The following is a 26,891-nucleotide window of genomic DNA, read 5'->3' as shown; positions in this document are numbered from 1 at the left end:
GGTTAGCTCTACCTTGAAGGCTTCCAAATTGCCAAAGCATATCTATCCTTTCTACCTAACTTCCCAAAGCTACCCTGGAAAGCATTGATGATGACTGAAGTCCAATTTATACTCTTGACGGCAATTCACAGAAGGCTTACTATAGTTGACAGATTGTAGCAATGGGGAAGTCAGGTTTCTATGTCCTGTGTACTGTGCAACACTAATGAAGATGAAAAATTCAATCATTTACTCTTTTGCTGCCCTTATTCTCACTTTATATGGCTAAATTGGTTGGGCATCAGCAAACAAATAGAGCAGTGGGATGAGGAGATCAATTGGATGATTACAACGATCAAAGGTCGGAGCCCCAAAAAGGCTATTCTTGGATTTATGTTTGCAACGGCTACTTATCATATTTGACTGGAGAGAAGATTTCAACACAAGTCTAGGGATAGAGTTGATAGAGTTAGAGAAATTCACATTGCAGGCCAAAGATTATGTACTAGGAAAATTGAACTGATAGGCCAAATAGTTATCTTTGTTTGCAGTGGAAGATCCAGAATTTTTTGCAAGGGGGTTCAACACGTGAAGGTAGTGGACAGTAATTCTTTTTTGTAAAGAGGTACATAATTTCTTCTTTTAAAAAAAAAAAAATCTAAACATAAATTAAACTTTCATTTTAAAATAAAACCAACAGCACATGTTAAGATCAAAATTATTTATATGGTACGCTTTTTTGAAGTATTTTTTTTTTTTTAGAAACTAATTTACTAGTGCGGAACACTTTTAAAATGAAGAAAGCACAAAAAATATCCTTAAAATGATTAAGAAAACGAACTGATGATGATTACAAAAACTAGTCAGTAAAAAATTCTAATTAAAATTAGAGAAGACAATACCATTTTTAAAAATTTGTTCAGATATATATTCTTTTACCAAAATGATAAAAACACTAATTAGATTTATATAATACTAATACATACTCCCTCTATTTCAAATTTATGTGAACCTTTTCGGAGTATGAGGGTTAAATTTTATAACTTTGACCTTAAATTTTGACGTAGATTTTTCAAATTTGTAAAAGTAAAATTTATATATTTAGAAACTACATTAAAAGTACCATAAGTCATGATAATTTATAATTTAAATAATTTAGAAAAAAAGCAAGAACAACGTGATCAAAGAACCACATCGTAGATTTCCCAAATAGTAAAGTCGTACGAGCAAATGGATTCGAACTCGTGATCCGTGCGAAAATATGAACCCCTTAACTACTGCGCTACCTCCTCATTGTTGTTCAAGGGGGTTCAAAATACTATATATCCTTACTTTAGTGTTAGTTTTGTAGAATCGAAAATCAGTAAAATACCCGACGAAGGGGTTCACTTGAACTCCCTTGCTACTACGTGGGTCCACCCCTGCTTGTTAGTACTTTGTGATAGTGACCATGTTTTGCAGTTCCAGGAAATATAGAGTAGCTTCTATAGTTTTTTCTTTTCTTGAGATCCTGCATCACAGTCCAACACAAGCAGGTGGTTGTACAAAGTTTACTTGGTTAATATAATCTTTCAGTTTTGACCCATGCTAGAACTTAGAAAAGGACAAAATTTCTAAGAAAGTCCAAGTTCTAAAAGTTTAAAGAATTAATAAAAAGAAAGAAGAGATTATACTTAGCTTGATAGATAAACAACTCCTATGTAAAATTAATTATGTTTGGTTGGTGTATTTAAATTTACGGAAAAGGCTCAAATATGCCACTCGACAATATTTTGGCTCATTTATGCCATTGAACTATCGGAAATGACTCATTTATGCCACTCATCAATAGTTTGGCTCATTTATGCCATCGCCGTTACCAAAATGACTCATCCATGCCATTTTTCGTTAACGCCGGTTTTACAATACTAGATGTGACACTTGGCCTCCAACTAGATTATGGTTATGGGTGGGTCGGGCGTATGAGTCGGATTTTTTTATTTATTTGGGATTTAAAATTGGATTGGTTTAATTAAATGACGTAAACCTCTAATTGGAGGTCACGTGTCATATCTGATATTATAAAACCGGCGTTAATGAAAAATGACATGGATGGGCCATTTTGATAATGGGCGATGGCATAAATGAGCTAAACTATTGATGAGTGATATAAATGAGTCATTTTCGATAGTTCGATGACATAAATGAGTCAAACTATTAATGAGTATCATAAATGAGTCATTTCCGATAGTTCGATGGCATATTTGAGCCTTTTCCATTAAATTTATGATGAAGTGTTTCAATCCACATTATTTCAAGATTATCTCTCCAACGTGAATAATCATCACGGGGATCAATTTGAGATAAAAAGAATGAATTTAAATTTGGGTGAAAATCATTTACACCCTCAATCAGTGGCGGACCCAAGATTTTCATCAAGTGGGTTTAATATATTAAAAAAAAAAACACGCAAAGAAGCTAACAAAACTATTAGTTTGACAAGAGGGGGTTGCTCAGATGGTAAGCACTCTCCACTTTCAACCCGAAGGTTGCGAGTTTGAGTCACCAAGGGAGCAAAGGAGGGAGCTCCTGGGGGAGGGGTAAAAAAAAAAAAATGTTAGTTTTCTCGAACTTGGGATCCGTTCAAAAGTTTGACCCCACTTTGCCAATGGGCTGGGCGATGCCTTTAGTTCAAGTGGAGTCAAAATTTAGAATTTACCTTGTATTCTTTCAAAGACTTATTAAATATACATATATATACCGTGTAATTTTTTGACGAAGTGGGTTCATATGAATCCGCGACACCGTGTAGGTCCGCCCCTGCCCTCAACTTTGCCATAAAAATCAAACTCCCCCTCAACTATGAACAATAGACATTCTCCCCCGTTATCCTAATTCTCTTTTTTAAATACCTATTTGACCCTTACATTACCAACCTTTGTCCTTTTTTTTAATCTCTCTAAAATCATGATATTTTTTATTTTTTCAGCCCATGTAACAAATATTCTATAAAAATAACAAATATTATTGCCGCGACTAAAAAATGAAAAGGGAGAAGTACTAATTAAGCGTATAAGTTAATGACGCTCTATAATGAAATAAATCAGCAGAACAAAAAAATTAATTTTATAAATAATAATTAAAATTCTAATATTGTTGTAAATATTTTTGTGTGTCAATTAATAACTTGGAGAGCAAGGAAGTTTCTTGGTCACCAAGTAAATTACTTGGCCACCAAGTTCACTAAACTTGGCCATCAAGAATTTCCTATTATAAATAGGAAGTTCATTTACTCATTTGTAGATCAATTGAAAGTGACAATAAAATCTCTCTCTCTCCCAACTTCTTTGGCTATATCTCTTGTATCGTGTACTTTTAATATTATTTTATAATACGTTATCAGCACGAGACTCTGCCATATTGGGTAAATATATTGAAAAGATTGAAGCAATTTCCAGGTAAGTATCATGCTTTTATTCCGACAGTTTGTTGATAAGGTACTAAGAGAAAATTTTCTTTTTATCTGTTCTTGTTCATGCTATTTACGATATATATAACTTCATATAAAAGGTTGAAGCTATGTTTCTTTAGCATGATATATACTACGTAAGACATAAAGTATAGGGTCATATTTTATATATCAATTGTGTTTATTTATGTATAAATAGCACATGTATGTTTACTGACTATCCATGATAAACGTTATCTGGCCGTGGTTATCCATGTATATATGGATATTACACCTCTCCCTTTCTTCATTTCTTGAAAATCTTGTTGTTGGAATTTTCATCTCTATTTCCTAATTTATTGGAAATTAATTTTGTGATTCATTGGTCCTTCGTTTCTTCCTGGGTTGAAATCAGAAGTGACTCTTTCAGTTTCCCTATGATGAAATTTATTTATGCCTATAACCACCAGAAGTGGTAATATTTTTATAGGCTTACTGTAATTATAATTGCAGATGTGTTAGAGAGAAAAAAAATTCTCTACATCATTTGTATGTCTTGATTTGCTCCTGAAGTAGCAATATCTTAAAAGAAATTTTAAGCTATCACAATTTGATATGCTTAAGGCCTGCACGTTCAGATGATTGTGTTCCATTTCTGAAGAATGAGAACTTTTGATATAAGCTATAAATATAGATCCATTCCCTAAAGTGAATGTGATAATATGTAGTAAAGCCTATAAATATAAACATGCATTTGATTGTGAAAATATCATGATTCGTCTCCAGAAGAGATAGAATAATTGAGAAGAAATATTCTTAATATTATATGCTTTACTCCTGAAGTACTAAACTCATAAATTTGCTCCTCGAGTAGCAAACTTTGAACTCTACTCCCGAAGTAGTAGAACTTTGAGCTCTACTCACAAAATAGTAAGACTCTGAATTCTACTCTAGAAGTAGTAAGACTGTGAATTTTACTCCTAAAGTAGTAAGGCTTTGAATTCTACTCCCGAAGTAGTGCAACTCTGAAATCTACTCCCAGAGTAGTAGAATTTTGAAATTTACTCCTGAATTAGTAAACCTTTAAACTTTACTCCTGAAGTGGTAAAACTTGAAACTTTACTCCTGAAGCAGTAAAACTCTGAAACTTTACTCCTGAAGCAGAATTAATTAGCAAAATATCTGAGAAATACTCTGAAGCAATGTCTTCTTGTGTTTGAGCAAAATAACGAGCTATTGATGAGCGTCGTATTTCAAGCACATTTAAATAATCAGGTTTCGTTCCCCGAAGTGAATGAACAAATACCAGAACTTATCTCCTGTAGAGATAAAATACAAGGAATATACATGTTATTTTTGTGGTATGAAATTAAGACATAACAACACGTACCTGTCGTACACAGAAACATCTTTAATAATTTTATCAAAGTATCTTTTTAAGAAAAAAGAAAGCAAAATAGAATGTTTCTATTGTAACCACATTGATACATTATGGTTAGTTGTTATTGATTTCCTTGAAGGAAATAACAATTAATGTATCTCTTTACGAAGGATGTCATTATTATGTGGTTGACGCTTAGTGATAATGTCCAAATACACTCCTCAAAGAGAAAGTGTACACGGTCGTATGCAATATATTTACCCAACTATGAGTCGGGGTCGATCCCACAGGGAACAATATGCTAGGCGATTAAGAAAGTAAGGAACTTTCACCAACTACGCTAAAGCCAAACGATGGATAATATTTTGGGTTTTTGAGAAAATTATGACTAATGCGGAAATGTAAACTAACCTAGAAAGCAAGTAAAATGATCAATGGCCACAAGTATGGATACAAAGGAAATTACACTCAAGTAACGATCCAATGTATTTCACGATTTTACAACTAAGAACGGGTTTATGTCAATAGATAATGATATCTAAAATCTCATTGAAAGTCTTCCAACCAAATCAATGAATTTCACTCTAAGTTTTTCCAAGCCTTAGAGTGTGATATTAGGCACAATCAATTTAACCTCAAGTAACTATCCTCTTCCGAGCTCAAGTTATTAGATGAGTTTAATGACCCAAATTCTTGTTAATTAATCTTTCCCAACCTAGATTTCCTTTTCCAAGCTCAATCTAAGTAAATGGGTGAGTCCTAGGGTTAGCTAATCCCTTTGGACACATTCAAGAACGAGATTAATTAAATCAACAAAGACCCACTTCAATAGCAATAAGAATCATTCAATACATAAGCAAAACAAGAGTTTCAATCCAAACTTTAATCAAGAATATTTTCATAAACAAGATTCAAGTCTAGAAATGAAATACTACACACGAAAATATTCAATACAAAACAAGGAATTGAAGAAAGGTTTATGTTAGAACCCGTATTTTTGTACAGTGGAATAATCCGGATTTATTTATGATAAGCTAAGGACAAAAATTTTACGGGATACAAAGTCGGGATTCTTAACCTTCGATTTTATTTTGAGATATAAGTTGTGCATGAATTTATTGGTATGGAACAATTAGGAAAATTAGGGACCAAAGGTGATAAAATTTGAAGTGGAAAGTCATCCACAAATTCCATGTGGTGCCCACACAACTTTGTGTCATCTTTTGAGTGGAACAACTCTTTAATGTGGGCCAAGGGACAATTGTGCAATTCATTAAGTGATAAAAAGATGACCACAATTCATTTACTTCATTCTCCACTTGAACAAAAAAAAAAAAAAAAGAGAGAAAGAAGCTCCCTCCATTGAAGCTCACGGACAAGAAGGCCAAAAATCATCCCCTCTTTTTAGCTTCTCTAAAATTATTCCATTGATGTAAACCCGCTATATTGAGGTCCCTAAGTAGCGTGGAAGCATCGTTGGAGCGATCAACCCATTATTTTTCATCCATTGGAAACCCTAGCATTTTGTGGAATTGAAGAGGATAGGTAAGAGTTGATCTTGCTTTTGTGTTATAAAGGTTGTTTGTATCTTGTAGTATGTTATAATGGAGGAAAATCATGAAATATGAAATGTTGGAGGTGAGTTGTGTATGTGGAGCTTGAGCCGTGTAAATGGGTGTTGTTGTGTTGTGATTGAAATTATGAATTAATGCCTAGTTAGTTGATTATGATCATTGTAAGGTGAAGAACAATTGAGAATCATCCATCTATGTATATGTGTAGTGTTAGCCGAAAATGGGTCACCTTATGTGCCAAGAATTGAATTAGTATCGCTTATTGTTTAGCCGTCGTCGCCATGAATTCTATGTTGGAAATGAAAGTTTATTGACTCAAATTGATGTTGTAAATATTGCGGACTGATTTGGAAGTTGTTGTACATTTAATGTAAATTGTGTATTGATGAAAATAGCATTGTTAGAATGTAAATTGTAGATACGAACCATGATTTGGAAATGAAGAAAAAGTTAGGGGGGCTGTCTCGGTTAGGGGCTGTTTCGGGTAGCTTGGGAAAATTTATGGATTGTTGGAAAAATTGTATAAATTGCTTAGAATGTCTTGAAATGTTTTTGGTATGGGTTCGGGTTAGTATGTGAGCGTATAAGCGTCGATATTGTGGCTTTAAAGTAAGCCATGGAATTGAATAATTGGGAAGTTGTCGAATGGCGTAAAAGAGAGCTACCATTATTATTTTGCTTTTCGGATTGGTTGTCAATGTTACTAGGTTGGTTATTGTGGTTGTTGTTGTTGATTTTGAGCGAGTTAAATTCTCAGGGTAGCCTATTTACAGGGGAAATGCTGCCCGAATTTCTGTAGAATTAAGGGCGAAATTGGAATTTAATGCCCAAAAAGTCTTTAGCTAATGTTTGGCATTTTATGGCTTGTTTATAGGTCGTGGGCAGCCCGAATCATAGGTTGGATTTAGCTTGAGTTTGGATCGTATTGGAGAGCGTTTGATGTATGTAAAGTAATCTTCCTTCTTCGGCATGCCTTAGTTAAAATAGGCTATGATATAAGCCTCGAGGAAACTCTATTCTCACAATCCGAGCATGTTTATGAATCGCATTTGTTCTTTGGCATCCTTGCCTTGTCATGGCAAAACATTGATCCTTATGTTCTTGGAATCCATAATTTGTAAAGATTACATGAAAGCTGATTTTTGTTTTAAAGTTCATTTTTAGCGATTCCAAAACTTCAAACGCCCATAATTTCCTCAGAAAAGCTCGGATTGCTTTGAAATTTTCGTAAGAGTTTGTATGATATAAAATGAGTATGTTTTTCATAGGCGGGCTCAGTTCGGGTCTATACTCGTCCGTGGGTCCCGCGACGTCCTTTTTGAAATTCGATAACTTTGAAACAAAAAGTGATAATTATTATTCCGATTTCGAATATGACTATTTTACTTATCCTTCAGATTTATAATAATGATTTTATGCATATGATTCCTCACTACTCCGCTCATGCCTACTGTGATATCGTTCACCGGTTCCCGGGCCGGTTCTGTGTCGTGCGCTTTGTGATACATTCCGGTGTTATGCTGTGATTATGGTTCACCGTGCTCCTCGCTCGAGGGCCGGGTTCCACTTATGTTTGGCGTTATGCTGTGTTGTGATGTGTGACGGGGATTCGGAGATTTGAAACTTTCTGGTGTTATGCTGTGTTGTGGCGCCATCGACAAACGGGCGACCACATTTTCCTGTGCCCTATGCATAATTTATACTTTGGAAATAAAGATTTTGATATTTTTTTTATATGTATTATTTTCTATATATCTGATTCGATTATTGTTCAGATTTATTTCTGTACCTTCTGCTTTGCATACTCAGTACATATTTCGTACTGACCCCCTTCTCCGGGGGCTGCGTTTCATGCCCGCAGGTACAGACGCACAGCCTGGTGATCCACCTGTTTAGGACACCCTTTCTGCTATTCGGAGTGCTCTTCTTTTTCCGGAGCTTATACTTTTGGTATATATATATATATTTTTTAGTGCATTTGTATATATTCGTTCATGGGTACGGCGGGGCCCTGTCCCGTCATATGATTATGTCGGTCTGTTTAGAGGTCTGTGGACATGTTTGTGGGTTAGGGTCTTTCTGTATGGATGTATGTACATGTCGTTTGGGCGATCCCATACGCCGAGGCGGCCGGTCCGCATATGTTGTTTGGGCGATCCTATACGCCGAGGCGGCCGGTCCGCATATGTTTATATATTGCTTGGTTAGCCCTGTGTGGCTTTTGTTGGTATTTTATGCGTGCAGGGTATATTGGATAGTCCGTAAAACAAAGGAAACTCTGCCAAAAATTTTCTGGAAATTACCTAAATTTGAAATAAAGCCTTGTCGGCTTCCGCCATATACTAGAATGAGTTGATATAATTTGAGATAATATTTGATAGATGGGTTCGGGTGCCCAGATCGGGCACTAGTCACGGCCTACGGGTTTGGGTCGTGACAGAAGTGGTATCAGAGCGGTTTGTCCTCGGAATGTCTACAGTCCGTGTCTAGTAGAGTCTTGTTTATCGGTGTGTTGTGCACCACTTCTATAAACAGGAAGCTACAGGACATTTAGGATGTTTCCTTTCTTTGAATCTTAGATCGTGCGATAGAACTGTGCTATTAGGATGATTCTGTTTTGATCTGTTGTTGTTTTTCTTTCAGTGATGCCACCGAAAAAGGCGACGGCCGCCCAGAAGAAAAAGGGCATAGTAGGAGAGACCAGCCGGGCTCAGAAGGGTACTCGGACCCTTGCTCAGATGATGTGTGATATTACGTCCCGGCCAGCCGACTCTGCTACGTCTTCATCGTCAGAGGAGTCTGGAGCAGCTTCACCATTAGCTCCAGGGGCTCCAGCTCCCGCGCCTCCAGCTCCTCAGCCAGGGGCGGAGGACAGGACACTGAGAGAGGCTGTGCAGTTATTGACCACTCTGGTAGAGGGACAGGCTCGCAGACGCGGGCGGAGAGATGATAATGATGACGATAGGCGTGACAGCCTGAGGGTTCGAGAGTTTCTATTCTGTGGCCCTCTAGAGTTTTACGGGTATAAGCCCGATGAGGACCCCCATGACTTTATTCGGGGGATGCGGCGCTCACTAGATTTGGTCAGGGCTTCAGAGACTGAGTCTGTTGAGTTGGCTTCGCATAGACTACGGGATGTCGCTGCTCACTGGTATGAGTCCTGGGAGCTATCTAGGGGTGAGGGTGCTTCCCCAGCTACTTGGGACGAGTTCGTGGCTGCTTTTACCCGCCACTTTTTGCCCCCAGAGTTACGACGGGCGCGGGTTGACCGATTTTTACATCTGCAGCAGAGGGGTCGAAGTGTTCGTGAGTATAATATGGAGTTTGATTCTCTGGCCCGGTACGCACCTGCCATAGTAGCAGATATGGCCGATCGGATGCACAGATACGTGATGGGGTTAGACCGCTACTTGATTGATGGCTGTATGGCGGTGGCATTGCAGACAGACATGGATATTGCCCGACTACAGGCTTATGCTCTGGGTATGGAGGACCGACATAGAGCTGATTATTCCAGCAGAGATCGGGACAGGAGGCCGCCCAAGAGGGCCAGATCCGTAGGCTATTCTGGAGATTTCCGAGGCAGACAGCCTCAGCAGCAGCAGCAGAGCATATATCCTTCTCAGTCATCATGGGGTACACCCCCACAGTTTACCGGCAGGAGATCTAAGGGTGCCGGATATTCAGGGGCAGGCCCGAGCTCCAGGGCTTCAGGTTCACAGTTGGACAGAGATTCCAGCAGTCAGATGAGGCCACCCAGACCTTTGTGTTCCTACTGTGGGAGACAGCACCCGGGAGAATGTTTCCGAGCTACGGGTGCATGCTTTGTTTGCGGCCGTCAGGGCCATCAGATGAGAGACTGTCCGGCTAGAGGTGGTACAGGCAGTTCAGCTCAGTCTACCGGGTCAGCCGGTAGTTCATCTTCAGCCTCGGTGGCGATGCGCCCTGCGGGGCGAGGTACTCCAGCACCAGCAGGCCGCGGCAGGGGTCGTGGCGGAGCTTCGGGTTCTAGCGGTCCTTCGAACCGCATTTATGCCTTAGCCAGCAGACAGGACCAGGAGGCTTCGCCTAATGTCGTTACATGTATATTACTGGTTTTCTCTCGTGATGTGTATGCATTGATTGATCCTGGTTCTACATTATCATTTATATCTCCACTCATTGCTGATAAAATTGGGATAGAATCCGAACCGATAGAGCCTTTTGAGGTAGCTACACCAGTAGGGGATTCTGTTATAGCCAGTCAGATTTATAGAGATTGTTCCGTGATTATCTGTGGCCGCTGCACTAAGGCGGATTTGGTAGAGTTAGATATGATCGAGTTTGACGTGATTATGGGTATGGATTGGCTAGCTTCTTGCTATGCTAATGTTGATTGTCAAAAGAAGATAGTCCGATTCCAATTCCCAGGGGAGCCAGTTATAGAGTGGGCAGGTAATACAGTATCTCCGAGGGGTAAGTTTATTTCATACCTCAAGGCTGAGAAAATGATCAGAAAGGGGTATATTTATCATCTGGTCCGTGTTCATGATTTAGAGGCAGAGGCACCGACTCTTCAGTCAGTCCCAGTGGTTAATGAATTTGTAGATGTATTCCCAGATGAGCTTCCAGGTCTTCCTCCCGAACGGGAGATAGAGTTTGCTATTGATCTGTTGCCAGACACTCAGCCTATCTCTATTCCTCTGTACAGAATGGCACCTGCAGAATTGAAAGAATTGAAAGAACAGCTGAGAGATTTATTGGAGAAGGGTTTCATTCGGCCTAGTGCGTCACCCTGGGGAGCTCCGGTATTATATGTGAGGAAGAAAGACGGCTCGCTGCGGATGTGCATTGATTATCGGTAGTTGAATAAGGTAACCATCAAGAATAAATATTCCCTCCCCAGGATTGATGATTTGTTTGATCAGCTGCAGGGTGCCAGGTACTTCTCGAAGATAGACCTGCGATCGGGTTACCATCAGGTACGGGTACGAGAGGCTGATATTCCCAAGACAGCATTCAGGACCCGATATGGGCACTATGAGTTCAGAGTTATGTCTTTTGGGATGACAAATGCCCCAGCAGTATTTATGGACCTGATGAATCGGGTATTCAGACCGTTCTTGGATATGTTTGTGATCGTATTTATCGATGATATTATGGTTTATTCTCGGTCAGAGGCAGAGCATGCGGACCATTTGAGGACGGTACTTGGCACACTTCGGCACCAGGAATTATATGCTAAATTTTCTAAGTGTGAATTCTGGTTATCTTCAGTGGCATTTCTGGGACATATTATTGGGGCTGATGGCGTCCGGGTGGATACCCAGAAGATCGAGGCCGTAAAGAATTGGCCTAGACCTACGACGCCGACAGAGGTGCGTAGCTTTCTGGGATTGGCTGGTTATTATCGGAGATTCGTGGAGAAGTTTGCTTCCATTTCAGCGCCTTTGACAAGGCTAACTCAGAAGGGAGCTAAGTTTCAGTGGTTAGATGCTTGCGAGCGTAGCTTCCAGTTGCTGAAAGAGAAGTTGACTACGGCTCCAGTCCTGACTCTTCCGGAGGGTCCAGATGGGTATGTGATTTATTGTGATGCCTCTGGTATTGGTTTGGGATGTGTGTTGATGCAGCACGGCAGGGTGATAGCTTATGCTTCCCGGCAGCTCAGAAAACATAAAAAGAATTATCCTACTCACGATTTGGAGCTGGCCGCGGTCATTCATGCTTTGAAGATGTGGAGACATTATTTATATGGGGTTCACGTTGACATTTATACAGATCATAAGAGCCTTCAGTACATCTTTAGGCAAAAGGAGCTGAACTTGCGGCAGCGGAGGTGGTTAGAGTTGCTGAAAGATTATGATGTTGACATTCTCTACCATCCTGGGAAAGCTAATGTTGTGGCGGATGCACTCAGCCACAAGTCTATGGGCAGCCTAGCAAACGTGCCATCAGAGAGTAAAGAAATGGTTCGCGATATTCATCAGTTGGCTAGTCTTAGAGTTCGCTTGGCTGATTCTGGAGATGTTGGGGTTTCTGTTCGAGGTATTGCTGAGTCCTCTATTACAGAAGATATTAAGCGGCATCAGTATGAGGTTCCTATTCTGGCACAGTACAGAGACGCAGCGCTGGCACAGGAGAAGACTCCGTTTGAGATTTCACCTAATGGAGTGTTATTTCACAGAGGCAGATTGTGTGTACCTGACGTTGCAGGGTTGCGGCAACAGGTTATGGGCGAGGCACATTACGCCCGATATTCTGTTCACCCAGGGTCAACGAAGATGTACCATGATATCAGATGCCTATATTGGTGGGACGGTATGAAAAGAGATATAGCAGAGTTCGTTGCTCAGTGTCCAAATTGCCAGCAGGTTAAGATTGAGCACCAGAAGCTCGGTGGGCTATTGCAGGAGATGGAGATACCGACGTGGAAGTGGGAGATCATTAATATGGACTTTATTACAGGTCTACCTCGCACTCCACAGAGGTATGATTCTATTTAGGTTATTGTTGATCGGCTGACGAAATCAGCCCATTTTCTTCCGGTTCGGACCACCTATTCAGCTGAGGATTATGCCAGGCTTTATGTCAGGGAGATTGTACGACTTCATGGAGTTCCTGTGTCTGTTATTTCCGATAGAGGTGCCCAGTTTACAGCTAAGTTCTGGAGATCGTTTCAGGAGGGATTGGGGACCCAGGTGAGCCTGAGTATAGCCTTCCATCCCCAGTCCGACGGACAGGCCGAGCGCACTATTCAGACATTGGAAGATATGTTGCGTGCCTGTGTTATTGATTTCAGGGGTAGCTGGGACGAACATTTACCGCTTGTTGAGTTTGCGTATAATAACAGCTACCACTCCAGTATTCAGATGGCACCATATGAGGCTTTGTATGGCAGGAAGTGTAGATCACCGATCGGTTGGTTTGATGTTGGGGAGACTGAGTTGATTGGCCCAGATGTGGTCCAGTAGGCCGTGGATAAGGTGAAACTTATTCGAGAAAGATTGTTGGCAGCCCAGAGCCGACAGAAATCTTATGCCGATAAGCGACATCGACCGTTAGAGTTTCAGATTGGCGATTGGGTGTTCCTGAAAGTGTCACCGATGAAAGGTGTTATGCGATTTGGCAAGAAAGGAAAGCTCAGTCCGAGATATATTGGGCCATATCTGATTATTCGCAAAATAGGCAAGGTGGCCTACGAATTGGATTTGCCAGCTGACTTGGGAGCGGTACACCCGGTATTTCATGTTTCTATGCTTCGTAAGTGTATTGGTGACCCTTCCAGAGTCTTTCCTGTAGATGACATTCAGGTCACAGAGGAGCTATCTTATGTGGAGCAGCCTATAGCCATATTGGATCGCCAGGTAAAAAGGTTGCGGAACAAAGATATGGCTTCTGTTAAAGTGCTGTGGCGGAACAATAACCGAGAGGAAATGACCTGGGAAGCTGAGGAGCATATGAAGAAGAAGTATCCTCATTTATTTTCAAAGCCTACAGGTAATCCAATTCTCTATTTGACTATGTTGTTTGATAAATGAATCGTTGATCAATGATTGTATTGTTGTGATAGTTAGTAAGGAAACTCCCCCAAATTGTTGTATGACCGGTAAGGTTAATCTGACATTCGAGGACGAATGTTCTAAAGGGGGGGAGGATGTTAGAACCCGTATTTTTGTACAGTGGAATAATCCGGATTTATTTATGATAATCTAAGGACAAAAATTTTTCGGGATACAAAATCGGGATTCTTAACCTTCGATTTTATTTTGAGATATAAGTTGTGCATGAATTTATTGGTATGGAACAATTAGGAAAATTTGGGACCAAAGGTGATAAAATTTGAAGTGGAAAGTCGTCCACAAATTCCATGTGGTGCCCACACAACTTTGTGTCATCTTTTGAGTGGAACAACTCTTTAATGTGGGCCAAGGGACAATTGTGCAATTCATTAAGTGATAAAAAGATGACCACAATTCATTTACTTCATTCTCCACTTGAACAAAAAAAAAAAAAAAAAAAAAAGAGAAAGAAGCTCCCTCCATTGAAGCTCACGGACGAGAAGGCCAAAAATCATCCCCTCTTTTTAGCTCTTCTAAAATTATTCCATTGATGTAAACCCACTATATTGAAGTCCCTAAGTAGCGTGGAAGCATCGTTGGAGCGATCAACCCATTATTTTTCATCCATTGGAAACCCTAGCATTTTGTGGAATTGAAGAGGATAGGTAAGAGTTGATCTTGCTTTTGTGTTAAAAAGGTTGTTTGTATCTTGTAGTATGTTATAATGGAGGAAAATCATGAAATATGAAATGTTGGAGGTGAGTTGTGTATGTGGAGCTTGAGCCGTGTAAATGGGTGTTGTTGTGTTGTGATTGAAATTATGAATTAATGCCTAGTTAGTTGATTATGATCATTGTAAGGGGAAGAACAATTGAGAATCATCCATATATGTATATGTGTAGTGTTAGCCGAAAATGGGTCACCTTATGTGCCAAGAATTGAATTAGTATCGCTTATTGTTTAGCCGTCGTCGCCATGAATTCTATGTTGGAAATGAAAGTTTATTGACTCAAATTGATGTTGTAAATATTGCGGACAGATTTGGAAGTTGTTGTACATTTAATGTAAATTGTGTATTGATGAAAATAGCATTGTTAGAATGTAAATTGTAGATACGAACCATGATTTGGAAATGAAGAAAAAGTTAGGGGGGCTGTCTCGGTTAGGGGCTGTTTCGGGTAGCTTGGGAAAATTTATGGATTGTTGGAAAAATTGTATAAATTGCTTAGAATGTCTTGAATTGTTTTTGGTATGGGTTCGGGTTAGTATGTGAGCGTATAAGCATCGATATTGTGGCTTTAAAGTAAGCCATGGAATTGAATAATTGGGAAGTTGTCGAATGGCGTAAAAGAGAGCTACCATTATTATTTTGCTTTTCGGATTGGTTGTCAATGTTACTAGGTTGGTTATTGTGGTTGTTGTTGTTGATTTTGAGCGAGTTAAATTCTCGGGGTAGCCTATTTACAGGGAAAATGCTGCCCGAATTTCTGTAGAATTAAGGGCGAAATTGGAATTTAATGCCCAAAAAGTCTTTAGCTAATGTTTGGCATTTTATGGCTTGTTTATAGGTCGTGGGCAGCCCGAATCATAGGTTGGATTTAGCTTGAGTTTGGATCGTATTGGAGAGCGTTTGAGGTATGTAAAGTAATCTTCCTTCTTCGGCATGCCTTAGTTAAAATAGGCTATGATATAAGCCTCGAGGAAACTCTATTCTCACAATCCGAGCATGTTTATGAATCGCATTTGTTCTTTGGCATCCTTGCCTTGTCATGGCAAAACATTGATCCTTATGTTCTGGGAATCCATAATTTGTAAAGATTACATGAAAGCTGATTTTTGTTTTAAAGTTCATTCTTTAGCGATTCCAAAACTTCAAACGCCCATAATTTCCTCAGAAAAGCTCGGATTGCTTTGAAATTTTCGTAGGAGTTTGTATGATATAAAATGAGTATGTTTTTCATAGGCGGGCTCAGTTCGGGTCTATACTCGTCCGTGGGTCCCGCGACGTCCTTTTTGAAATTCGATAACTTTGAAACAAAAAGTGATAATTATTATTCCGATTTCGAATATGACTATTTTACTTATCCTTTAGATTTATAATAATGATTTTATGCATATGATTCCTCACTACTCCGCTCATGCCTAATGTGATATCGTTCACCGGTTCCCGGGCCGGTTCTGTGTCGTGCGCTTTGTGATAAATTCCGGTGTTATGCTGTGATTATGGTTCACCGTGCTCCTCGCTCGAGGGCCGGGTTCCACTTATGTTTGGCGTTATGCTGTGTTTGGCGTTATGCTGTGTTGTGATGTGTGACGGGGATTCGGAGATTTGAAACTTTCTGGTGTTATGCTGTGTTGTGGCGCCATCGACAGGCGGGCGACCACATTTTCCTGTGCCCTATGCATAATTTATACTTTGGAAATAAAGATTTTGATATTTTTTTTATATGTATTATTTTCTATATATCTGATTCGATTATTGTTCAGATTTATTTCTGTACCTTCTGCTTTGCATACTCAGTACATATTTCGTACTGACCCCCTTCTCCGGGGGCTGCGTTTCATGCCCGCAGGTACGGACGCACAGCCTGGTGATCCACCTGTTTAGGACACCCTTTCTGCTATTCGGAGTGCTCCTCTCTTTCCGGAGCTTATACTTTTGGTATATATATATATATATATATATATATATATATATATATATATATATATATATATGTATATATATATATATATATTCGTTCATGGGTACGGCGGGGCCCTGTCCCGTCATATGATTATGTCGGTCTGTTTAGAGGTCTGTGGACATGTTTGTGGGTTAGGGTCTTTCTGTATGGATGTATGTACATGTCGTTTGGGCGATCCCATACGCCGAGGCGGCCGGTCCGCATATGTTGTTTGGGCGATCCTATACGCCGAGGCGGCCGGTCCGCATATGTTTATATATTGCTTGGTTAGCCCTGTGTGGCTTTTGTTGGTATTTTCTGCGTGCAGGGTATATTGGATAGTCCATAAAACAAAGGAAACTCTGCCAAAATTTTTCTGGAAATTACCTAAATTTGAAATAAAGCCTTGTCGGCTTCCGCCATATACTAGAATGAATTGATAGAATTTGAGATAATATTTGATAGATGGGTTCGGGTGCCCAGATCGGGCACTAGTCACGGCCTACGGGGTTGGGTCGTGACAGTTTAAGAATTATCTCATTAAAGTGCTCCAATCTTCTCCTCCAATGGTGTAGGTGAAAACCCTAGCCTCCAAAACTTGCAAAATGGCAAAATATGATAATGTTTTGACCTAGCCTCTCTTTTGTAGCTCCCCCCAATTTTTCCAAGTCCAAAAAATGTCAAAATCTGCCCCCATATTTCTGTTTTTGCAATTCTGCCCGTTTTTGCAAAACTGTCCAGTTTTGACAGTTTTGCAAAATGGTCCAGTTTGGCCTCTTTTTGACTTTCTTTTCACTTGGTTTCTTCCGATCACTCATTTCAGCTACTTAGCTTGTTTTGCTCTATTTTGTTCCATTTTGGTCCATTTTGATCCATTTTACTCTTTTATGCTCTCCGGACATCTTTTCCTATAAAACAACATAAAAACACAAAAAGTAACAACAAAAGTGCTTAAAGAGTCGTAAAAACTTAAGGAATTAGCATCGAATATCGCGTAATTTCACGACTCATCAACACCCCCAACTTAAAGTCTTTGCTTGTCCTCAAGCAAATCAAAACAAAAATCTCAATGAGGAACCACTTTAAGCACAAAAACATGACTTTGGTTGGTACCAACAATTAGGCTACAAGCATGTGAAGCTTCAACCAAATAACTCCCTCATTCAAAATACAATTTCAAGAATGCAATAGAGATATAAAACTATCAAGCAACAACACTCAAGTCTCAATAAGTGACTCAAAACCACTAGTTTACTAGATATGCTCAATTGACTCAACTTGGAATTTTTTAACATCACCACTCTATCATAATTCATATGCCCTCACAAGAAAGAAAGTCCCAAAATCACTATATTCATAACAACGACACAAGGGACAAATACACAAAGTCACTCACACTCAACAAAGAAATTCTAGTGCTAACAAATATCACACCATAAGCTTGCCCTTATTTTCAATCATCACTAACTCAAAAACATTCGGTTGGAGATCACATAGGGACTTTTCAAGCTTGTAATGCAGGCTTAGGGAAGGGTAGGATAAGTATTTGGGATACAAGTGACTACGCCCTCCTTGAACACTTACACAAAACCTTTCGTCCACTTTCCTCTTCATTTCAAAACAACACTCCTTCCTTTGCATACTAGTTTCCCTAATTATTCCAACTTCCTTTATAAAGTTTCAAGATATAATGTGCTAGCACATGCCACCCCCAACTATAAATGTTGCAGTGTCCTCGCTGCACATAATCAAAACAAAACATAAAAATAGAATGAAGAATTTTTTTTTTTTTTACTCACTGGCACGACCTGCGACCCCACATGCGAACTATTTTTTTTTTTTTTTTTTTTACAAAGATACATTTTTTTTTTGCACAAAAAGTTTGCAACCTTTTTGTATTTTTCAAATTTTCTTCCTTTCTTTTGACTTTTTCACAACACCAACCTTCACCACTCTCAAGCAACACTAACACCCCCAACTTAGGCTTTTGGCCTCAAATTCACAATTTCATGTTCAAGGAGGGAAACGTTCAAAAGAGAGACTTTTCATCAAACATGGTAAAGGCTTGTATGTGGCAATCAAAGAAAAGGTCATAAGCTCAAATGGGGTTACTAGTGATATTATTTATGCAATGGTAGGCTAAAGAGGCTTTTTCAAACATCACAAAGATAGCCCAAGGTCATCTCTCTAACCAATATGATCAAAATTAATATTGAAAGACTAACCGAGCAAGTTCTAGATGATAAAAGTAAACACAAGATTTATTCAACAAACACTCACACACATGGCATATGAACTAGTCAAGATGGATTAATTTCACTTGCCAAGCAAGAACAACTAGTGCAATATCTCATAATCCAAAGTCAACACACTAGTAGGTAAAGAGTCACAAAATGAGCCAAAGAGTTGTCACAAAGATCATTCTTTCCTATGCACCTTGCTTTTTAACTTTCACAACAATTTGGAGAGGTATTCACATTTCAATTTCACATGCAAAAGACTAAGAGCCCGTTTGGATGGGCTTATAAGTTGGTCAAACCAACTTATAAGCCCTTTTTAGCTTATTGTGGTGTTTGGGTATCAACTTAAAATGCCAAATTTAAGTCAGAAAGTTCTTAAAGTCACCCAAAAATGAAAAGTTGGAAATCCTAACTTTTTTTTGGATGGCTTAAAGCCAGTTTTGTTGACCATGAAAATTACTTTTATATGCCTTATATTTTATTTTAATTCCCAAAGTGCCCTCACAGCTAAAGCCCTAAAATTCACCCTCATTTTTTCACCAACAACGCAGCCTCCACATCTCTGTTCATCATCATCTACAACAACGCATCATCATCATCCACGATCTCTGTTCCTAAAAGAGCTTCATCTGATTACTCTGCTTGGATTGCTAAACAGATTTTCAATCTTGGTGACTATTTGAGTAAGTTTTTTTAGCACCCTTTTTGGTTTTTGTTAGTTCTTGATTGATGGGTCTCGTCAAATCTGTATGGAACTTCTATTATTTGATACTCTAATTAACTTTTCCTAATGTTGCTGAGTTTTTGAGCAGTTTTAGGGAGAGAGATAGCCGGATGATTTTTTTTTTTTTGGATAAAGATTACTCCTTTTTGGATTATTATGATTGGTGGAGTTGAATCTGCTTGTGCATTTTGAGGAGATAGACTTGTTAATAAAACTTATAATCTTGGCTATTAATAAAACCTGGAGCTACTAGACATCATCTAAATAGTGACCAATTATCAAGGTTTAGGAAAGACGTCAGAAGATTCAGGAGTCGGGCATCAACCTAGTTAGTTTTTTGTTCTGACATCCCCTGCGAAATGAAATTAGCACTCATCATTATCCTATGTTTTAAGCAATTGCTTTTAGACTTTCTTGTGATCAATGATGATTTAAAGGGAGAGACACTTATCATTTTTCAGTGGATAGAGGTGCAAATGAGTGGTCCCTAGACTTAATTGTTAAGTTGACCATATTATGCCTCCATATCAGACTGAATGTCATATCCTCCAACTAAAGTAGAATAATTACCACTTAATATTGTAAGTGATATTGAATGTTATTTGTTCCCATTTTGATTCTATATGCCACTTTGCGGTTTATTTGCTCCCCTTTTTCAGTAACATATACCATGAGTGAACTAGTAATTTTCATTCAGCTATTATGGTTATAGCTGGTGAATTGACTCCTTGACAGATGACTCTTTATGCCTTAAATAATCAGCATGATGATGACTATTCCAAGTAAAATGTCATTATGATCATGTTATATCCAATCTGTTATTGCAATGGATTACTTGAAGAGTTGCTGCCTATATTTTCATAATGCACCAGTAGACAGCAACTGTGTTTTGTTTCCGACATAGGAGAGCTTTTATGTAATTTTTTCTGATTGAGGCATTTAATAATGATAAACTAAATTCTGTTGGCACCATCATTTTGTGGTTTCCTTGTTGTGCAAGTTCCAATCTAATATACACTTTGCATGTTAGTGATGAAGGTATTGCTGCATTTCTTCCATCGTATGCAGGTTCAACTGGGGTGGTTCCAGAAATGAATGGACAAAAAAACTAATAGCTGGCAGATTTTAAGATGTCACCATCCGTTTTTCAGTCTTGTGTCAACCCACCATGCTGAGCACTTTAGATGTTGTAGTTGCTATTAGCTTAAGGTCTTTCAATTATGGTGATGTGTTTTATTTTTATTTCTGAGTTTGGAACTTGACTGCTGAAACTTATTGTTATCTTCTTTCTGAGGTGGACTTAAAATTATAAAACATGTCAGAATTTCGATATTACAAATGCACTTGTGCTGATCACTGTGTTTCCCTTGTCTCTTATTTAAATGATTCCTCATGTCAAAACTTGTTGGTTCCAGCCTCTTCTGAAGCTTCTGGCTGCTGCTGCTGCGGCTGCTGCTTCCACTTCTTCTTTTGATGTTGTAAAGTTCATGAACGTTTAGCTAAGAGGACGCATTGAGAAATTTAACTATTTACATTCTTCTTGTAGAAATGTAGTAGAGCGCACATTTGGCGTTTGGAAAGCAAGATGGTCTATTTTGAGAGACATGCCATACTATCACATTGACACACAAAGGGATATCGTACTTGCTACTATGGCCATTCACAATTATATTAGAAAGAAATGCAATGTGGATGATGCATTCCAAACAGTCGAGAATGAGAGCTATATTCCATTGGTTGATTCTAATGATATTGGCACAACTTCAAGAGCTAACAATGTAGATGTCGAAGATGTAGGAGAACGAAATGATGTCTATTGGATGGGGTTTCGTGATATGATTGCTAGTGACATTTGTAATGCTTGATGCTTGTATTATATGAATATTTTCCACTTCTTGTATTTATAGTGGAGTGTTTTCGGTTGTATTAGCACTTTTATTTTGTGTCAAATTCTCCATCTTTGACACCCGTGCTTTTTAAAACACTGCTTGAAACAAGGAAAACTAAGACTATTTGTTTTTAAAATTGACTAAACATATAAAGTGCAAAGTATTAGCATTTCGGTGTATTCCACCACTAGAGTAAATTCCATATTCAAGGGAAAGCTCAGATTTCAGTGTGGTAGTACTTCTGCAGATAGAATTGGTAGAGAGATTGCATTGCATATACACTCTAGAGGCAACAAGTTTCCCAGCTGGCAGCAGCATCTTGCATCATTGAACTCATTTCCGTAGTATGAAGTTAAGTTCTGATGTAATGTTTTTATGTTTATTAGATGCTAGTTATGTTGTGTATAGGCTTTAGTCAATAGTAGAGTAATATGGTTAAATAGTATGACAACCTTAGTCATTTGTTGAAAATTTTGCAGATTAATGATGGTTGCCAATGGAGAAAATGTGGTCAGAAAATGGCAAAAGAGAATTCATATTCACGAGCTTATTGTTTTTGCACAGGGCTGCTGGAAGAATAAGAAAAAAGCACATGTTTGAAATTATTCAATTTCATTGTGGAAATTACCGTTTATTGGATAAATATATAGGAATTGGTCAGCAATTTCTGGATTGTAATGAACACTTTGGTAACATTTATAACGTGTTAAATTCACTAATAGTTTTTTTTTTTTTTAAATCACACTGCTATAAATTTTTTAAAGACTATACACGAGAAGGGCATTTTTATAAATGAACATTTTTTATAATTAGTTCTACAGAATTGCCTTCACAAGAATTTATAAATGAACATCTTTTAAATCAACTTATTATGGTGTTAACAGCTTTAAGGGTATTTCAGTCATTTTGACATAAAATAAGTGCTTAACAGCACTTATTTACCAAACACATCACCAACTTATTTTCAGCATAAGTACTTTTATCCAAACACTCAACTGCTTATTTATAAAAATAACTTTCAGCACTTAAAAGTTCTAAAAGCACTTCATATATAAAAGTCACTTTTTTTAAGCCCATCCAAACGGGCTCTAACTCTATTAGTACCAAACAAACCAAGAGTTTTCACATTTTTCCTCAAAGGAGAACCTACACCTAAACTTACAAGACTAATGAAAGAAGCTAAGAAAGAAAATAAAATAATAAGAGTGACTAATCCACAACATGTCAAAAGAACAAAATTTTCAGAAATTTTGAACAAGTTTCAAAATATAATGTGCTACCGCATGCCACCCCCAACTATAAACATTGCAGTGTTCTCGCTGCACATAATCGAAACAAAACATAAAAATAGAAAAGGAATTTTTTTTTTTTTTTTACTAGCATGACATGGCGACCCCACATGCGAGTCGCATGTGATGTCACCAGGAAAAAGTTTTTTTTTTTTTTTTTAGTTACTGTCACCATATGCGACGCGACATGCGAATCGCATGTTATGACACCAGAAAAAAGAATTTCGCAGCTTTTACTGGTTTTGGGGGCTGTCCGGGTATCCGACATGCTCAAAACAACTCCAAAAATTCTGAAACTTTGCAGATTAGTCAAAAACCATAAACTAAACTATTCTAAAAAATAAAATTTCAAAAACAATTTAAAATTTTTAAAACGATGGGTTATCTCCCACCAAGCGCTTGATTTAACGTCGCGGCACGACGGTTACCTTTACCACTTTTCCTTCCATTTGGAAGATATGAATTTGCGCCCCAACTTTGAATCAAGATCATGATGACGCTCATGGGGCGGTGGTAGAAAGTCAAAGAGGCCAATCCTCGGGTATCGCATTTTGCACTTCTTGGCCCGTAAGTGAGGCATGCCATTTTGTCTTCTTGGCATAGCAAACTTCAAAATGAAAACACTTTGATCTTCATCTCCAAAATTCTCCTTAGGCTCAGTTAGTTCAACTTCCATTTCACTAACCAAGCATAATGTTGAAAAATGGTTGGAATGTGGTCTAAGGCGCTCGATTTTCAAATTCGCTTCATTTTTGACATCCTCACCCAAGAATGAACTAGGGTCTTCAAAAACCATTGCATGAACTTTTTTATGCAACTCTAGTATCATTTCTTCAATTTCGGCATCTTGCATTATATTTGGATTGGTCGGTTGGCAAGTCATCATTAGCTCTTGAAAATCAATGTTGACCACTTTTTCATTGGAAACTAACTTAAAACTACTATCCATGACTATTTGATGTTGAGTATTGCATACCTCAACTTTTGCATTCAATTTGGCTTTCAAGTCACGGATAGCAATTTCAAGTTTCTTCAACTCTTGCCTTTGCTCAACATGTATTTTTACAAATTCTTCCACCATCCTCGAAATGTTTTCTCGATGATCCCCATAGGCTCTAAGTTGTTGAACTTGAGTCATAAGCCAATCTTGGCTCACAATTTCCACTTTATCAAGGCTTTCTTCAAGTTGAGGGTCATTCAAAGCTTGTAAAAATCCACCCTTGGAGACATTCATGTTTTGGTCACTTTCTTGCCTACTTTCAACACTCTCAAGTTGTTGAGTATTATGAGTATGAACCAATGATTTCATTTGGGCCTCCAAGGTGTGAATAGCTTTGTCATTGTAATTAATTGCTTGCCTCAAGTCATCAAGTGGTTGCCTCAAGTCCTTAACCGCTAAATCCTGTTTTTCAACTTTTTCAAGGATGGTCTCCAACATGAGCATTATCCTCTCATTTTGAGCATTCGAGGCTTCTTCCACTTCCATATCCCTACTATCATCAAAATCAAAACTAGAATAGTCATAGTGGGGGTTCGGGGGAGGAAAGGAAAAATAAGCACAATTATCCCAATGACCATTTTGACCACCACACCTATCACAAATACTCCACTCATAGGTTAGAGATTGTGCGCACAATCCGCCCCCGAGAGCATTCAAACAATTTTGCCATGAGTGTGGTCCTCCACAATAAAGACAAGGGTCATCAAAGTATGAACAACTACCATCCGACCAATTTTCATTATATGATGCCATTGTTTATTTTTTTTATTAATTTTTTTTTTAGCAAAAACTGGACAGTTTTGCAAAATCAAAACTGGACAGTTTTGCAGAACTGTGCAATTTGGAAAAATCTGATCAGTTTTTTTTTTCTATATAAAGCAAAGAAAGTTTGGACCAAAGCAAGTTAGCTTAAATCCCAAACTAACCCAAATACGCCAATTTGTTCCCCGGCAACGGCGCCATTTTTGATAACGTCCAAATACACTCCTCAAAGAGAAAGTGTACACGGTCGTATGCAATATATTTACCCAACTATGAGTCGGGGTCGATCCCACAGGGAACAATATGCTAGGCGATTAAGAAAGTAAGGAACTTTCACCAACTACGCTAAAGCCAAACGATGGATAATATTTTGGGTTTTTGAGAAAATTATGACTAATGCGGAAATGTAAACTAACCTAGAAAGCAAGTAAAATGATCAATGGCCACAAGTTTGGATACAAAGGAAATTACACTCAAGTAATGATCCAATGTATTTCACGATTTTACAACTAAGAACGGGTTTATGTCAATAGATAATGATATTTAAAATCTCATTGAAAGTCTTCCAACCAAATCAATGAATTTCACTCTAAGTTTTTCCAAGCCTTAGAGTGTGATATTAGGCACAATCAATTTAACCTCAAGTAACTATCCTCTTCCGAGCTCAAGTTATTAGATGAGTTTAATGACCCAAATTCTTGTTAATTAATCTTTCCCAACCTAGATTTCCTTTTCCAAGCTCAATCTAAGTAAATGGGTGAGTCCTAGGGTTAGCTAATCCCTTTGGAAACATTCAAGAACGAGATTAATTAAATCAACAAAGACCCACTTCAATAGCAATAAGAATCATTCAATACATAAGCAAAACAATAGTTTCAATCCAAACTTTAATCAAGAATATTTTCATAAACAAGATTCAAGTCTAGAAATGAAATACTACACACTAAAATATTCAATACAAAACAAGGAATTGAAGAAAGGTTTAAGAATTATCTCATTAAAGTGCTCCAATCTTCTCCTCCAATGGTGTAGGTGAAAACCCTAGCCTCCAAAACTTGCAAAATGGCAAAAGATGATAATGTTTTGCCCTAGCCTCTCTTTTGTAGCTCCCCCCAATTTTTCCAAGTCCAAAAAATGTCAAAATCTGCCCCCATATTTCTGTTTTTGCAATTCTGCCCGTTTTTGCAAAACTGTCCACTTTTGACAGTTTTGCAAATCTGTCCAGTTTTGACAGTTTTGCAAAATGGTCCAGTTTGGCCTCTTTTTGACTTTCTTTTCACTTGGTTTCTTCCGATCACTCATTTCAGCTACTTGGCTTATTTTGCTCTATTTTGTTCCATTTTGGTCCATTTTGATCCATTTTGCTCTTTTATGCTCTCCGGGCATCTTTTCCTATAAAACAACATAAAAACACAAAAAGTAACAACAAAAGTGCTTAAAGAGTCGCAAAAACTTAAGGAATTAGCATCGAATATCGCGTAATTTCACGACTCATCACTTAGATACAAAATATTCAGTTAATGATGAATCTCCCTGAAGGAGATGTTAGAAATATTGAAGTTTAGAATTCAATGTTTATTTCATGACACTAGTAGTGTCTAACCAAATTTTCTTTTGTGATACCAGAAGTATCTAAAACATATTTGGTAGTACAAACTAATAATCAAGGGCACCAGAAGAGCTAATTTTTTATCTACAAGTATCACGACACCAGCAGTGTTCAAATAATATCTGATTTTGGTAGATAAATTGAAGTCTCTCGAAGAGGTTGTATGTGATAGCACCATTTATCCTAGATCGTAATTGTTACGTTCGGAAAACAAACTGTGGTAGACCTGAAGTTTACTAACAATAACAATGGTTATCATATTGAGACTACAAATGATCGGAATATTAAAGATCATCAAGTTACTACGGGTAAGAAATACACATGTGAATGTTACCAGAGCATGATGAGATCACATACTACGATAAACCAGAAGTTTATTGACATACAATCTCATGCAATAGTAAACTAGAATTTTATTAAAATAAAAAGCACTCATCATGGTAAACTTGAAGTTTACGGGTACAGATAATTTTATCAGTTGACCAGACCATTTTGGTCGTCCTGATTTAAATCTGATGTGCTAATCGAGTATTCGAAATATATTGAAGAACTAGAAGATTCTTCAAAATTTCTTTTATGTTGCTTGTTCTCATGATAAGTTGATTACACCAGCTAATGTTGGGACTAAATCTCCTAAATTCTGAAAAATATAAAAGGTGAATGTGGGCCCGTTCACTTGCGATGTGATGTCTTAAATAGATGCATCTATGAGACGGTCACATTTACGTTTATTGTCAACTAGAAGTTTGACATTTATGAAATTTCTTGCTCAAAATTGAGTTGAAAACACAATTTTCAGAATATGTAATCAAA

Source organism: Lycium barbarum, chromosome 7, assembly GCF_019175385.1.
Source record: "Lycium barbarum isolate Lr01 chromosome 7, ASM1917538v2, whole genome shotgun sequence".
NCBI classification, from domain to species: Eukaryota; Viridiplantae; Streptophyta; class Magnoliopsida; order Solanales; family Solanaceae; genus Lycium; species Lycium barbarum.
The sequence above is the reverse complement of the archived record's forward strand: the minus strand, read 5'-3'. Positions refer to the sequence as shown.